We start from the raw sequence: 5,891 nt of genomic DNA on the forward strand, positions 1-5,891 counted from the left end.
TTTTTTTTTTTTTTTTTGGTTTTTTGAGACAGGGTCTCACTATGTAGTTGAGACTGACCTGGAACTCACTACATCACCCAGGCTGGTCTCGAACTCGCAGCGATCCTCCTGCCTCAGCCTCCCAGGTGCTGTGCTGGGATTACAGGTGTGAGCCACCACACCCAGTCAGAATATGTTTAAATCTATACAAACATGCTAAATTGTCTTCCAAAATACTAATAACAATTTGCATTCCCACAAATGGTGAAGGAGTTTATGCAGCTTTCCCCTTCTTACGACCTGGAGTTATCCATGTTTTGGATTTGGGCCTTTCCATTAAGTGGAGAGTAATCCTATTGGTGTTTCAATGTGCAGTTCCAAAAGGACATATGATATTAATTTGCTTTTGTACATGTTTGCTTTCCATTTCTGTATCTTTGTTGATGAGTTATGTGTTTGGTTCCTGTGCTTGTTTTTCAGTCAAGTTGTTTACTTTTTCTTTAGCTCCAAGAGATATCTATAAAATAACTAATTATTGTTTTACACAATAGTACATGATAGTAAAAAAAGTACAGTATTTCCTAACACCATCGAGGCGGTTTGTGATTCTTGCATACAGTGAATATGTCATGTGCACACGCATTTGGGTTGACATCATTCATGATGTGCCACACGGACAGTAATTATACTGCCTATACAAGTAATCTAGACACCACTTATACATCCAATACTCCTTCACTGGAAAAATATATATGTATATATGATTTTAAGGACCTTGTATAAGAATTAAATTCCTCCAGGGCTTCAAAGCAGTGAAACCTGTAGCATAAAGACTAGCTAGTTACATCACGGACCAGGACTGGAAAATCATAAAATGCAGTAATTCCGACTTTTTTTTTTTTAGAAATTTTTATCATGAAGCCAAACATTGACATATTCTAATTATTTATTTTGTAAGTGAGCAAAGTCTAAAGACAGCAAACACGTAGCAATAGCCAAGTAAATTGAAAATCGATCAGTTGTAGTGAACTTACTCCACACATGCGCAACAGGCTTGCAGAGCCCTCTGCCCCAGAAGCCAGGTCTCTCCAGTGTCACCTTAGCAACTGAGCATCAAATAGCAAAGAAGGGCGGAGCCATGCGCATGCCTGGAAAGGAGGGGGGTGACGTCATAAATGGGACTCTCCTGATCAAGCTTTAACATGGCTAGTCCATGTTCAAGTTTAGCTGCAGGGTTGGACCTTTGCAATAAATAAGTGGGTTTGGGTTGCAGTTTGGGCACTGGATCTCTAAAATATTTCCTATCATTGAGATAGATGATAGTATTTTATTGATTTTTTTACATGTACTCTTTTATTTTGGGGGGGTACTGGGGATCAAACTCAGGTCCTTGCACTTGCAAGGCAGGCAGCAGAACCCCTGAATTAAATCCCCAGCCCATTTTACGTGTACTCTTATGGGCTGCAAACATTTGGGCAGTTAGAGCTTAGCATCCAGAGAGATGCATGGAAAACAACGTGAGACTGTAATTTAGGGGATCTGTTAATTGGACAGTGTGCTCTGAAATCCGTGAGCCCCCTACTGAGTTTTAGGTTTGGTTATCTCAGATGAGAGGGGCACATTCAGGGTGGTACGGCCATAGACAGCTTGGTCATCTCGTACACAAAATAGAGATTACATATAAGGGTATCTAAATCACTTTTCTTTCTAATACTCATTCAACACATGGTTTCCGTTGCACACTCACCAATTTATTCAAAGGTTTGTACAGCAGGAAGTATGAGGTCACAAATTTGTGTTCAAATCATTCTCTTATTTAGGAGGTAATATCTTTTCTCTTAGAAACATATTTGTTTATTTTCTATATTTTGTTCATTTTAACTTTGTATTCCTTCTACAAAAGTCAAGTCATTTTCTAAGCAAAACTATATTCAGATAAGCCTGTCTTATCATTGTGAATAAATATTTAATACAATCCACTTGACAGACCAGAGACTCGTTTTTGGCTCTCCGTTTTGGAGCCTTCATTCCAGGGTCAGTTAATTCTCTGATTTGGGGCTTCTGGTAGGCAGAAGACGAGCAGAAGCAGATATTAGAGGAAAGTGTTTGGAATTAGAAGAAGGGGCCAAAGTCCCAATATCCCCACCAGGGGCACACACACTGGGATCTAACTTCCTGCAGCTATGTCCCACACGAAGGATCTGCCACACCGCAATAGTGACAGGGACTGGAGACCAAGCCTCTGGCACTTAAACTTCTGAGTGGCAGTTAAGGTCCAGACAACGTCCATGTGACATCTGTTGGTGTCTAAACATACCTGAAAACAAACAAACAAATAAACAAAAACTCTGTTTTGTATGCAAAAAAAGTCAGCTTTTCTATTTATTTCTTCTTTCTTTCATTTTTTTGGGGGGGTACTGGGGATTGAACTCCGGGCCTTGCACTTGCAAGGCAGGCCACTGAAACGCTGAGCTAAATCCCCGCCTCTCTTCTTTCTTTCTTAATGGGAAAAAAAAAAGATGAGTTTTTAAAAGTTTTCACTATCACATTTTGCTTCAGCCATACCCAAGATTTCTCCTCCAAACTCCTTTTCTATCTCCTCAACGAATTTTTCTATTATTAAAAAATATTTTATGAGATATGAATCTACTTAAATTACTTTTAAAACCTTTGTGCATTGTAAAAGTATAGTATAAATGAAGTTTATATTATGTTAACCAGTTAAGTATAGCCTGTTTTACTTAAACTAAAATATTAGATACTGAATCGTTTGTAAGAAAGTAGATCTTTTATTATAGCATAATTAGTAAAATTGCTTCAACTGATAATTCCTATTCCGAGAATATATCCTGCTAAGAAATGCTGATGCCATATTTTAAATACAACTGAGAAATTATTTACTATTTTTCTATTAGAATGACGCCAATGCGATCCAATATTAATCCAAAATTTTCATGAATTCCTGAATCCTCTTTTTCAAGAGCTAATTAATTGCTCGGTATTGACTTGGCTCAGTATTCTAACTAACTGCACAATGAATAATTTAAAGGACCTTAAAGTAATTACTTCCCACAGTTGGCATAATTAGCTCCAATTTATAGAAAACAATGAATGCAAGTTTTAAATGATAACTTATCTATTTGGTAGAAGTTTCTAAAATGACTAAATCTTATGATACAGTCAACCCCTCGAGCCCCAAGAAATGAGTCTATGAAGCTTAGGAAAACCGTTCCTCCCTTGGAGCACGGGCCTGCTATTTAATAAACTACCCCTTCAGTGTGCAAAGTGCTGCCCTAAGGGACTGAAAGTTGAGACTTGCTCCTAAAATGCTAATTTGCAGTAAGGGAGCAGTTTACTCACCTGACAAGTGCTGACCTAATGCATCATATTCTGAAATGCTAGCGGATTTGAGCAAATAGAATTGATAGCAAGTGAAAGCTGCAAAAGGATATGTTTTTTTTTTTTTTCATTTCTAAATTTCCAGTCCCTGATTCACCAGTCTATGATTTCACAAAGCAGACCCCTAACGAGGGCATGGGGACCTCATATGACATTATAACTCAGCAGCTCTTGTCCAGTTTTATTATACGATAAATCTTAGATTTTTAAAAATCAATTCAGTTGTTGCCACTTAAGACAAATTAATTCTACAAGTTTTTCTCTTTTTGCATACAGCTTTTCATACCACTTTTACATGGCGAAGAAACGTTCCCAAGATAAAGAAAATATGATACATTAGAAAAGAATGCAGTTTAGTGAAACATTTTTAGAACATATTTTATTTTTTAAAAGACCTTTAGAAATGATTTTAGACTTCACCAAAAACGGTGACAAGTGCTGGACCATTAACACTATTTCAGCTCTCTGGAGAAGAAGTGCCATTAGTATCAATTTTCTAATGTGCCTGATAAGGTACTTTAGTGTAATATTAAATATACTTTTTGACACATTCTTTCAGTGCCATTTTAGTAAATGTAAATGACAGAATCTAATGAAAAGTAAAGTGCATAACTCCAGTCAAGGCTATTCAAAAGTTTGGACTGGTCCAAGGGGACAATTGAACTGAAAGTGTGCTATTTGGATATTAATGAAAGGGATAGTTGGAGAAGTGGATGGAAAATTCTCTGTGCATTCATTTAACCTTGATCTAAACCCTGTGTTTCTAACTTCAGCTGTTGAAAATTTCTCTATATTCAGGGTACTGTGCAATTTCTAGGGACAAGCAGAATCATAAAATTTTAAACTTATGAAGGAACAAATAAGATCTCTAGTTATAATATCTTTTAATGAAGAGGGAAGATTAAGTAACAAACAAGAAAGGATCCTTGCAAGATATTGTACAGTTAGATAATAGCAGAGGCATATTAAAATGAAGGACATTTTCTTTAAGTCAAATTATCTTCAAAATAATCAAAATAATTTAAATGTTCATCTGTTTCAAAAGGTGACAAAAATGAAGACAGAAATCTTATTTTTTTTAATTGAAAAGAAACTATAAGTTTTCTTTGATAAATCTGGAAGTCTTATTCAAAGGGCACATGGAAAGTCATCATTACCATACTTCTTTTGCTTTCTCTAGCATTGCTTTGGAAATAACTGACTTTTAGAATTTTATGAGCCTTCAGTAAGTTGAGACAGCTTCTCTTTCTATAATCGAGGCTGAGTTTGAACTTGCTAGGTAGCCAAGGATAGCCTTGAAGTTGTGGTCCTTCTGCCTCAGCCTCCCAAGTTCTAAGATCACAGGTGTATGACAAAAAGCAGTAGTAGATATTTTTGAAAAAATTTAATGGCAATAACATTTTTGAGCTGTAAACTAGCACTTCTCTTTTTGAGAACGTTCAGTCTATAATTACCCCCTTGAAAAGGTAGGGGTTATTTGCTCAATAAATGAGGAGATAACCCTTAAAGTAGTCCAAAGTAGGATACAGAGGAAATATCCTCGGCAGGGGTTGGGGAAAAGCACTCCATTCATTCTCTCTGAATTGCAGGGGAAAGTGAATTAGACAGAGGAAGTAAGAAGTAATACACTGTCTGATGTCCATATTTTAGGTGCCCAAGTTGGTAACTATGATATTTTATTATAGAAGCAATTGAAAATTATGGCATTTTGTTTAAGGAGAAACCTAGAAACAAAAAAGATCTATCTACCTATCTATCTATCTATCTATCTATCTATCTATCTGTCTGTCTATCTATCATCTTTTGTTTAATGACATGAGAAGAGACCCAGATGGAGGGTGACCACATGCCATCAGGAGTATGAGTAACACAGCAATCACCAAAGAAGCTGTTATGAGTCTAAGGTGTGCTTATGACTGACTCCTCTTTGCATGCTGTAATCGCGGGATCTGGAGGTCTTCTCATGGCCAGGTGAAGGATTAGGTACATACAAGGGAGCATACTGACAGCAAATGACTATAGTCACAATGGGTGAAACAAGCTATTCATTGATTTAGTCCTGGAAGCAAATATTGAAGCTGATAGTCTCCAGCTGTGAGTATTAGCATAGCAGTGTCAAAGGCCAGATGTGGAACATTACAATGACTTGTCCTTGGTCAAGAGACTGCAAAGATACGAGTACCACTGCACATGACTTTGTGGAAAGCACCTATTCTTTTCTTCACTGTGACTACAGAAAGAGATGCATTATACTCAATCCTTCATCAGTTTAACAAAGGAAAGAAGGAGAAATAAGAGCACTCAAAATTTATCCAAGAGAGCACCTGAACTGAAAAGGAAACCTATACACATTTAATTTTTAATTTCAATTTGTCATTCTATTTTATTCTTTAAAATCATTCCATTGTTTCTCAGCAGAACACAAACTCATCAAAAATGTTAAATAAATTACAGACAGAAAGAAACTTCACATTTCTTTGAGTATTTAATGTAGCATGGTGTGCAAATTTTCA

The 5,891-nt window shown here is 36.5% G+C and overlaps 1 long non-coding RNA gene across 2 annotated transcripts in view; it reads right to left on the reverse strand.

The window, feature by feature from the left end:
- The window catches only part of LOC109117442, a 7,208-nt gene extending 6,132 nt beyond the window's left edge, over positions 1-1,076 (reverse strand). The window contains exon 1 of one of the 2 annotated variants that reach the window (XR_002024749.1): positions 1,014-1,076. This is a non-coding gene — a long non-coding RNA (uncharacterized LOC109117442). The remainder of the gene's footprint in view (positions 1-1,013) is intronic. The other variant, XR_002024750.1, reaches the window with a different exon arrangement.
- Between the last annotated feature and the right edge of the window lie 4,815 nt (positions 1,077-5,891).

This window comes from Fukomys damarensis, unplaced genomic scaffold (assembly GCF_012274545.1).
Source record: "Fukomys damarensis isolate Sample0158 unplaced genomic scaffold, DMR_v1.0_HiC HiC_scaffold_33, whole genome shotgun sequence".
NCBI classification, from domain to species: Eukaryota; Metazoa; Chordata; class Mammalia; order Rodentia; family Bathyergidae; genus Fukomys; species Fukomys damarensis.